The sequence below is a fragment of the Dermochelys coriacea genome, chromosome 2, assembly GCF_009764565.3.
Source record: "Dermochelys coriacea isolate rDerCor1 chromosome 2, rDerCor1.pri.v4, whole genome shotgun sequence".
Classification (NCBI taxonomy): domain Eukaryota; kingdom Metazoa; phylum Chordata; order Testudines; family Dermochelyidae; genus Dermochelys; species Dermochelys coriacea.
The window spans coordinates 167966375-167978204 of record NC_050069.1 but is presented as its reverse complement, the minus strand read 5'-3'; positions in this window follow the sequence as shown (position 1 = coordinate 167978204).

Sequence of the window (11830 nt, the reverse complement as noted above, 5' to 3'; positions counted from 1 at the left end):
GGGCAGTGGTTCTCAACCAGGGTACTCATAGGTCTTCCAGGGGCTACTCAACTCATCTACATTAGTGTTTCTCAACATAGGGGTTGCGACCCTCTGGGGGGGGTCACGAGACAGGTTTAGGGGGGCTGTAAGTGCAGGGCCAGCATTAGGGGGTGAAAAGCAAGGCAATTGCCAGGGACCCCACACCTCAGGGGGCCCCTCAAAGTTAATTTACATGCTTCAGCTGCATCGCCCGGGGCTTGGGTTTCAGACAAGGCTCACAAATGAAAAACAGGTTCAAGTATCACACTGAAATGTAAGTACAATATTTAATATTCCAATCAATTTTTTTATAGTTATATGGTTAAAATGAGAAAGTAAGCAATTTTTCAGTAACAGTGTGCTGTGACACATTTTTGTATTTTACGTCTGATTTTGTAAGCAAGTAGTTTTTAAGTGAGGTGAAACTTGGGGTACACAAGGCAAATCAGACTCCTGAAAGGGGTGCAGTCGTCTGGAAAGGTTGAGAACCACTGCCCTAAGATGTGTAAAAGAAACTCTCTAACCAAATAGTGGGAGCCAGACCTGGGGATTGGCAGGAAGAGAAAATAGAATAGAGGTAGCATGCTATTTCTTGTTTCTCCAAACTAAACATTTTTAGTAATTGTTAAAATAAAATTAGTTTGTGTCTAACAATTTAAAACTACCCTCTTACACAACAGATCTTTCCATGTGTCATTTTAATGACAGAAATACATTTCCCTGCTTTTTTCCCTCCTGTTAGCCCTGCAGAGCCAACACAGCTATTAGAGAGTGAGCTGGATTCTATTCTTCCTTGTGCATCATCAGCAGAATAGTTTACTAAATTCTAATTACTTGCGCACACCACTTGAAGACAGTGGAATAACACAGATGGCACTGAAGGCATACTTCGGCTTGCAGGACATTTATTTACCATTGCTGATTCTCAAAAAGGAAAAATCCTGACCTGGCTGAGAGCCCAGGCTGATTTTGCAGTTAGAAAAAATATATCCTTTTTTTACTTGTAAACAAAACAAATTTGATATGGAATTATTAACAAAGAATAAATGTGAACCCTCCCACTATGCCATTTTTACAGTCACTTTTTAGCGTAGAATTGCACTTTTACAAGGCTCCATCAGATCCATGGAGCAGCATGGGAAATAAGTTTTTCTCCACATATCTGACCTGTTACATAGCAACAAAATGGTTAAAGGCCAGAGCAAAATAATCTGTAGCACTACATTGCTAAATTCCTTCAGGTTTCTACAACCTGTCCAATAAATGCAGCACAGAGGAGTGACTATTAACAGTGCCAGTCATCATGGTCACACAATGAAACATCATAGCCATAGTGTGAGGGGGAAAGTGCAAGCACCAGGAAACAAAGCAAAAGCTTTGGGCACAGAAAAAAGCCAGAAAACCATATTAGTATTAACATAAGAGGATCAATATATATTTATCTGGAGAAATGCATGGTTAAAAGGGGAAACCCATTAAAAAAATTCCTCTGTATTAAAGCAAACAAAATGTGAAAGATTTGCACCTGAATCTGAGGGTAGAACTGGCCTTGTCTAATTTGGTGGTATTAAAGCTTGCACTTTCAAACTTAATAGATAATCTTCTGTATAGTAATGCTAAAACATATGTGGTACATAGTTCTGTATTATGTAACATGCAAGTGCTTGCATAATTATATAGGTACTTGCATATTACAGGCCACATTTTCATTAAAGTGCATGTGTGTTTGTGTGTGTATGACCTGATCCTGCAAAAGGTACCACGAGTCTACATGAAGCACTGGGGGGGGGGGGGGGAAACAAGCCTCAACTTCCATTGAAGGTTGTGTTCATAACTCACATATGTGCTCACTATAAATGTGTGCTCAAATAAGCATTTGGATCAGACATGTCAAACCCACGAAAAAAATGCAGAAATTGGGCTTGTTTTTGGCTTAATTGGCTTGTGAGTTACTTGTTAGCTAGTTTTTTTGCTTGTTTGGCTTGTTGCTATTTTTTTTTAATTGGATCCCGGCAAGCACGGGTAAGGGGCAAGCAGGGGCAAGGTGGGGAGCGAGTCAGGGATGTACAGCGGGCCCACCACAGTCCCAGACTGCACACCAGGGGGATCTAGTCACATAGAGTGTTGGGGTTCTTAGGGATTGACTTGTTTTCACCTTGTTTTGAAATGGGATTAGCTTGATTTTTGGTTTATTGTGAAAGTGAGGGTGCTTATTTACCGCATGAAAGCTGGCAAACTGTGATTTGGATGTGTAACTGGTACTTTGCATGTGCATTCTGCAATAAGCTTGTATAATATTTCTGCAATCAGATCACAAACACAGATGCACACACATTAATGTGTGTGCTCATTTTCCTGAGAGTCTGAGCCTACAGTATATTAATCCAGTGCAGTTAAAGAGCCTTATTCCCAAATAAACAATGAAAGATAAAGAACACCTTATTTAGTATATTCCAGGAGAAGAAAATTGAGATGGAATGTATTTTAGAATAATAATTAATACTGGAGATCTTAGAGGTGATTACTAGTCTTTTTCACATTAAATTAGAAATGTATGTACTGGGGGGAGGGGGGAGTATAATATTTCTAAAGCAACCTTTTCTTTTAAATATTTGCAGCTTGATTAAAACTTGTGAAAATTGTCCAGTACATTTCTAGGCATCTCTATTATTACTTTACATCATTTTTGGATCACTTGTGTCCTAAAGCTGTACAAATGGCTTCAGATGAGTCTTCCTTTAGTTGGTAGATCTGGCAAATACAAAGCCTGGGGGCATTCTTCTCATCAGAACACATTAGTTTTATCATCTAAATTATGACTGTACTTTTCTCTAAAAACAGTTTACTTGATATGCTGAGCACTCAGATTTAGAATAAATAGATAAGTAATTTTTACTACTAATAATACGTTGCACTATGTAGCCTCTTTAATCTCAGGATTCTTAAAATCATTAGGTTTCTCTGTACACTACAAAAGCAAATAAGTTTAAGAATGTTGGTTAAGCTTGGTTCTGGCCCACCCATTTTCCAATATGGTGTGGTCCAATGTTTGTTATCAGAGCCAAATATTATAACCATGCTTAAAAATATATACTTTAATATTAAAGGTAAAGATAAAGGCTGTAGCCTGGTACTTTAATTGAGTTATATGTTTTGCCTCTGGTGGCAACAGACCATCTAAAACAACATATTAACTTGGCTGGGCCACAACCATTGTTGAGCTCATTTGCTTTTGTAGTGGAAGTTTGCAATTGACAGTAAGCTCCCTTGGGTCAGATTTATCAAGAAAGAAGTCACGGGGGTTTTGTTGTTTTGTTTTATTTTATTTTATTTATTATTAAGGCTTGCACAAGTATTCAGATCATTCTGAGTTTGTGCAGGCTTCAGGATTTGGTTCATTCACAACGAGCCATTCAAGAGACTTAACACAGGGATTTGCAAGTTCACTTTAATACTAATATTACATCGTCTTATTTGGATCCTCGCTGCCATACTGTAACTTGACATACCCATCCTTTCCAACAGGTTCCAGATAATTAAGCCACTTGTGTGATAGATACTATACATGGATTTTATGTATTGTAATACCTACCTACTTCTGTTTGCTACAACTCAAATACAATTTTGAATAAGCCAAACGGAGGTTGGTTGGCTTGCCCAAAGTCGCACAGTGAGTTGGCAGCAGAGTGGGGAATAGAACACAGGGTTCATGATTTCAGTTCCTTGCTAACCGCTGTGTTGCATTTTAAGGCTCACTTAAGTAACAGGAAACATCATAAGAAGGGTATAGTTTTACACTGAAATTGGGGTACAATCTCTCTTCTGTAGGCCAATTTCATGAACAAGAAGTATTATATTGATATTAAAATATCCAGAGATCTTGGGAATTGCTTTCGTAGAAAGCTGCGTGTGTTTTTTCTAAACATTAGTAATATGGAATTCTTCTTTGAGGTATCATCCCTCTAACTGCCACGTTAGTTGTGTGCATGCACCCATGTGCCTTTGATTGGTGATTTGTCTTCAGCAGTGTCCATGGTTCTGCCCCTGCACCCTTTGCATTCTTCAGACTGAGCATATATAGAGAGGGGCAGACCTGCCACCCCTCCAGTTCTTTTTTAACAGCCTGTGACTAGAGACAGAGTGTTGCGGTGTCAGTTAGCTTGTCTTCAACTTATCCATGTTTCTTTGTTTACTTTTTTTTTATTTTTTATTGTAGTATTTTATTTTCCCTTGGCACAAGTTTGTGCCTTCCCCCCACCTGCCCTGCTTTTTTGTTGGCTGTTGGCCGTGGCTAAGGCCTCTGCTATCCTAGGCCTTTCCTTCCCTGTGGCCTTCCTTCTGTAGGTTATGCCCCAAACTCTGAGCTTCAAACCCTGCCACACCTGCCCAAGGTCTTTTCCCCTCAGTGAAGGGTATTCTAGCTGTCTCTGCTGCCTCAGAGTCCCACATCCCCTTGGAGTGAAAAGTCTGCACCCGAGTCAAGAATAGATTGAGGAAACGGAGGGAGGACAGTCTCAAGCTGCTCACTAAAATCTGCAGGGTCTGATTTCTTCCCCTTACCTCCACCCTCCAGTATATAGCCTCAGCCTGTCAGCTTCCAGTGACCTCTTTGGCTTCAGAGGGCAAAGATCACCTCAGAGTAGCCAATAACCCAGTGGTTAAGGCCTTTACCTTGGAAGTAGCAGACCTAAGTTCAACTCCCTGATGGGTTTCATTGCAATGTAAAACAGAAATTTTCAGGGGAGAGATAGCTCAGTGGTTTGAGCATTGGCCTGCTAAACCCAGGGTTGTGAGCTCAATCCTTGAGGGGGCCATTTACGGATCTGGGGCAAAAATTGGGGATTTGTCCTGCTTTGAGCAGGGGATTGGACTAGATGACCTCCTGAGGTCCCTTCCAACCCTGATATTCTATAATTCTATGATCAAGAAGCAACTTCAGAGACCTCCAAATGCTCTAAGAGATCTAAGTCTGCTGACATGTCCTGCTCTGAGATGCCTGGTTCATTGAGTGCCACCAAAAAAAACCTTCTAGAATTCTGTGCACTGAGAAATCTCTTGGCCAACAATTCCTGCTCAGCAGCAGCCTCAGTACATTCGGAGCCCTCCAGACACAGGGACTCCTTAAAGAAACCACTGGCACCCTGTGGGGCCATGGGCATAAGGCGCATGAAGATCATTCATGTGTAACATGCCTAGTATCACTTGACTCAGCTCAGCTCAAGGAGTACTTTTGGGATCACAAATACCGACGCCATTCCTTTCCCATGAGGACCTCCATGTTACAGAGGATCCTGATTCCTCTCTTCTGAGAGACGTGGAGAAGATTCCCTTCCTGATACACACACATTCTCGTGCACCAACCTATAAATCAGAAACCAATAAATCCTCATCATCCTCTAATGAAGGTGTCATGCCCCATCCACCATCCTACACAATTGATTTTTAAAGGTATTTCAGGACTTCATGAAGCGGTGGCCAAAACACTACAAATTCCCCTTGAGGAAGTCCAGGATCCCCAGCATTCCACAGTGAACATCTTTCACACTCCAGGCAAGCTGGCTATTAATGATGCCCTCTTGTCACCAGCCATTAACATCTGGCAGACACCCACCATCTTTCCACCCACATGCCAGAGGGCTGACAAAAAAAAATCTATTTTCTGGCCAAGGGCTTCAAATAGCTTTTTTTTTCCTCATCCCACATCCAACACTGTGGTGGTCGACGTGGTCACCAAGATGAATAGGCAACACCAATACAGGTCTATCTCTCATGACAAAGAGTTCAGGTGCATATATCTTCTCTCCACAAGAGCTTACCCTCACCTGTGTTACAATTCTGAGTTACTAACTATCGTTAAGGCTATGATTTAGTCATGGAAGTCACTGGAAGTCACAGATTCGTGACTTCACCCTGCGGTGGTCAGAGATCCAAGCCACCATGGGCGGCGAGGAACCCCTGAGGACCTCTGAAGCTGCTGGAGGTGGAGGAACCTCCAAGCTCCTGGCCAGCATGGGCAGTGGGGACCCCGGGAGCTGCCAGTGGTGGGGGAACCCCCAAGTTTGCAGGTGGCTGCAGCAGGGGAAGCCCCAAGCTCCCAGCATTGTTGGCGGCAGGGGAACCCCCAAGCTGCTGGCCGCTATGGGTGGCAGGGATTCCTGCAGCTCCTGGCTGCTGCGGGGGAACCCCATACTCCCATCCAACGTGGGCCCCCAGAGCTGCAGGCGGCAGGGACACCGCACAGCTCCCGGTCCCTGTGGGCAGCAGGGGCACCCCACAGCTCCCAGCCGCCACAGGCCCCTGGACCTGTGGGCAGCAGGGGTACCCCACAGCTCCTGGATGACATGGAAGGTAGTGCCTCCCCCCAGCTCCTGGCCCCCATGGGCAGTGGGAGACCCCCAAAGCTGCAGGCGGGAGGGTTCCCCACAGCCCCCAGATGCTGCAGGCAGCTTCTAGCTCCTATGCATCTGCCCCACTTCAGGCAACATGGTGACCTGCAGATCCCCATTTTGTCAGGGATATTTTTAGCAAAAGTCGCGCATGAATTTTTCTTTTTTGTCTGTGACCTGTCTGTGAATTTTACTGAAAATATCCATGACAAATCTTAGCCTTAACTATCGTGCCCCATTGATAAAATATGATTACATTAACTATCAAGGTTTTCACTATGTATTGACCATCTGTAACAAAAATGGATCTTGGAAATCTCTCTTGATGTAGCTCACAAATTGTGGCTCAATTTTTCATCTCCCAGAAACTGATTGAACCACCAAGAAAGAGTTCCTGGGACCTCACGAAGCGATTATCTTCTACCACCACACCTCATCCAAGCAGCCATTTTGACCATTAGGTTGAGGGCCACAATTTGCCTCACTCCATGGATTTTAAGCTTCATTATCCTGCCCTCCATTCAACTTATGGGAATTGCATCTCCCATTTCACACCTTCTTAGAAGCTCATCACATTAGACAGATGGATATTGGAAGTAACTGTGACAGGTTGGATCACAGAAACCCCCTTGGGGCTGCCAACTGATTTGCCAAGACTACTTCTGCCCCCTGCTTTCCTGCCCTGGCAGCTTAGGACTTCAGTGCCCTGCCGGGTTTGAGCTAGACCCGCTAGTCTACTGCAAACCCAGACCCAGGTCTGAACCACATCCCCTAATAGCTGTAGGCTTAAACTGAAAGCAGCTTAAGAAGTGTTCCTGTCTTTAATACTCGTATGCCCAACTCCCAATGGGGTCCAAACCCCAAATAAATCCATTTTACCCTATATAAAGCTTATAATTGTTTACCCTATATAAAGCTTATAAATTGTTCACCCTCTATAACACTGATAGAGATGCACAGCTGTTTCCCCCTCCCCTCCCCTCAGGTATTAATACATAGTCAGGGTTAATTAATAAGTAAAAAGTGATTTTATTAAATACAGAAAGTAGGATTTAAGTGGTTCTAAGTAATAGCAGACAGAATAAAGTGAATTACCAAGCAAAATAAAATAGAACACGCAAGCCTATGTCTAAGAAAACTGAATACAGATAAAAACCTCACCCTTAGAGGAATTCCGGTAAACTTCCTTTTACAAATAGTCTCCTTCTAGTCTGGGTCCAGCAATCACTCATGCCCCTGTAGTTACTGTCCTTTCTTCCAGTTTCTTTCAGGTACCCTTCGGGGTAAAGAGGCTATCTCTTTAGCCAGCCGAAGACAAAATGGAAGGGTCTCCCACAGGCTTAAATAGACTTTCTCTTGTGGGTGGAAACCACTTCCTCTCTTTTATGCAAAGTCCAGCTACAAGATGGAGTTTTGGAGTGACATGGGCAAGTCACATGTTCACGCATGACTCAGAAGTTACAGGTAGCAGCCATAGCTCACATGCTAGCTTGAATGGCCTCATGTAGACTTCTTATGTGGATTGGAGCCTTCCAAGATCCATTGTCCATTCATTGCTTCTTGATTGGGCACTTAACTTGCACATTCCTTTCTCAAGACGCTGACCAAATGCTTTACTAAAGCTACTTAAAAATCAAGCAAGTACACAGCCAATATTCCTAACTTCGAATACAAAAACGATACATGCATACAAATAGGATGAATAGATTCAGTAGATCACAGTAGATCATAACCTTTACAGAGATATGTTACATGGCATAGGTAGCATAAAACATATTCCAGTTATGTCATTATATATATATATATATATATATATATATATATATATATATAAGCATATTTCCATAAAGCCTTATGGGGTGCACAGTCACAGTAACTTCATCAGACTGCATTATTCCCTTCAACTCCTTTCTCCCCCTCATCCGGGTCCCACTTCAGGGGCCCTTCTCACAAAGGTCTCTTGTGGCAGGAAGTCCAATATCTCTCCCACTTCGGGGTCTATCTAAGCGGTTGCTCCTGAATTCACTGCAAGGGAATTCTATAGCAGGTGCTTCCTAGCTCCAGAAAAAAGGGGCTTGGAGGCCAATCCTGGACCTCAGGACTCTGAACAGACACAGAGATTCAAGCTGAACTTTCGTACAGACACAGAGATTCAAGCTGGTCATGCTGGTAGTGTTTATACCCTTATTAGATCAAGGGGACTGGTTTGTTCCCTCAATGTCCAGGATGCATACTTCCAGATAGCCACCCATCATGCTCACAGACGCATCCTATGGTTCATTGTCGGAGATGACCATTACCAATATCTGGTCCTTCTCTTCACACTTTCAGCTGCTCAAAAAGTCTTTAAAAAGTCCTCACAGTGCTTGTGGTCCAGCTTTGCCAGGTGAGAATAGTTGTCATCCACCTACCTGGACAACTGGCTTCTCAAGGGTTACTCCTTCTCCAAAGTTCAGTCCACCACCACCAAGGCACTAGCTCTCTTCTACTTCCTGGGCCTTTGACTCAATACAGAGAAATCTGATCTAATACCTGTTTGATGTTCTAGACTTCATCAGAGCCCCCTCACCTCTGTAACTGGCAGGGCATACTTACCCAAAGACAGGTTCAGCATGATGTTCAATCTCATCTCCACTCTATAGCAGAGAGCTCAAACCACAGTGAGATCTTGTCTGTAACTCCTCCATGACATGACAGCCTGCACATTAGTAACACTCCATGCCCAGCTGTGCTCCAGATGCCTCCAAGCTTGGCTCAAAAGTGTTTATAGACTCAACAAGCACAGTCTGTCCAAATGAATGTCCATTCTCAAGAGGGGGAAAGTAAACCACAGTGTCTGTGTTGTGACACCTTTCTTGTGTTCACTTCCCACAAAGATCATCACCACAGACGCATGCATACTGGGTTGAGGAGAGCACCTTCAGGACTTCACAGCACAACTCAAATAGACCGCCCCAGGAATCATTGTTACACATCAATGTTCTCGAGCTACAGGCAGTCTGATACACGTGCTTTCACTTCTTACCCAATTTCAAGGGACATTCTGTAAAGATCATGGCAGACAACAGGGTGACAATGTATTACATCAACTCCCAAGGAAATGCAAAATGCCAGTCCTTATAAGCAGAAGTTATAAAATTCTGGAATTGGTGTCTAACCCATCATATTGAGATCTCAAAAGCACATCTACCAGGTTTGTAGAACACCATAATAAACACTCTGAGCAGGCATTTCCATAAGGATCGTTAATGGGAACTGAGTGATCATATCTTCTGGAATGTCTGTCTCACCTGGGACTTCCTATAGGTAGAGCTGTTCACAACACCAACTAACCACAAAATGCCATCACTTCTGCCTGAGAGGCAGTTGCAACTCCTTGAGATGTGCTCTCATCACTCCTTGCCCTTTCATGCTGCTATACACCTACCTTCCAATACATTTACTCCTCAGAGCTCTGAACAAGATGAAACAAGAGAAGTAGTAGTTATCCCTATAGCTCCAGCAAGGCTGAGACAGGTATGTTTCCCGCACCCGATTCATCTAGTTCTGAGACCACCTTTCCTCTTCCCACTAATAGCAGATCTCCTGACCCAGGAGTCAGGCCATCTTACCCATACCAGCCTTTCCCCGTGACATGTTCAGGCATGGCTCCTCAATAGCTCTCAGGCCTAGAACGCAATTATTCTTCTGAGGGGCAATCTGAGCTGCTGAGTAGTAGGATGGCCACCATGAAGAAGACCTCCCTGAAAAAGTGCAAGCAATTGCTGCTTTAAGGTGCACAGCGGAGTGGTTTTCACCATCTCAGTCTCCCCTCTCTCCTGTACTTGACTACCTGCAGAATTTAAAAACCCTCTGATTATCTTTCAGCTCTATTAAAATTCACCTTGCTGACATTAGTCTTTCACCAGCCAAGATTCCTTAAGGGTTTGACCAACCTCTTCTCTCACATAAGGCATCCCACTCCTCCCTGGGACCTTAAATTAGTTTTCAGTACCCTGAGAAAACCCCATTTGACCCATGAGAGTTGTTCTTCAACATTTATCCTTTAAAACCACATTATTTATTATCTTAGCCTCTGCCAAAAGAAAAGGCTGTTGGGAGCTCTTATGGCTGATCTGCCTTACATTGTGTTTTACTGGGACAAAGTGACCCTTCATCCTCATCCTTATTTCCTACCTAACATTTTGTTGGACTTCCACATCAATCAGGACATCCTATTACCAGCCTTTTACGTCATGCTTCATTGGAAGAGGCCAGCCAACATACTGTAAATGTGAGAAGCGACCTTGCATTCTATCTCAACAGGACTGAACCTTTCAAATCCTCCCCCAGCTTCTTTGTCTCTGTTGCCAAAAGAATCAATGGAGCTCCTCTTTCCACACAAAGGTTAACCAAATGAGTCTGAGGATGCCTCTTGAAATGTTCAGAGGTCTCTGGGGTGATGACTCATTCCACAAGAGCCATCTCTCTAGCCCTGCTTAAGAACATAAGCATTGCAGACATTTGCAAAGCTGCCACTTCATTGTCAATTCACACCTTATTCCTGGTACGATGGCGTTCATGGCTCTAGATCAGATGCAGCTTTTGGAGAGGACATTCTTTGAATGGTTATTGACTCATCTCTTCAGCACCCTCCTCCATAATTGAGGCATTGCTTGTGGAGCACACAGAGGGACAGTAACTCAAAGGAGAGGTTACTTATCTGTACAGAAACTGGAGTTCTTTAAAATATTTTGTTCCTATGGGTGCTCCACTACCTGCCCTCCTTTCCCCTCTGCTTCAGAGTTCTTGCCTTTTGGACTTCATGGTTGAGAAGTAACTGGAGGGTGTTTGGTCTGCCCCTTTCTTTGTACCCTTGATTTGGAGCAGGATGATGTGTAGGATGCAGGTGTGGACCTGTGGACACTACTAAAGAAAAATCTGTGACCAAAGGTGTGTGCGTGCGTGCACCTAAATTGGAACACCCATAGGGACAAAATATCTAGAAGAACTCCAGTTACTGTACAGGTAAGTAACCTCTCCTTTCTTTCTTTCTTTCTTTCTTTCTTTCTTTCTTTCTTTCTTTCTTTCTTTCTTTCTTTTATGTGAGAACATCTCCTTTGCAGGGTAAAACTGTGGGCTGCAACTCCAAAAAGGGTTCAAGGGAAGATAAATCAGTCTGTGAATTCATGTCAAAATACTTTTACAGCATGTGGGATTATGATGAAACCCAAAAACACAGATAACTTAAATTGTGACAATTCACACACAATTCAGTTATATGCTTTCCTATATAGTACCATCTTGTGGACATTTAAGTTTATTGTAATTCATTAAAATAGAGACCATGCAATAGTCCAAAAACACATGAAATATGAAATAGTATGGCAGCTCAGAAAGCGTGTTGACTCAGGACATCTCTTTTGATATTCCATAGTGCTGTC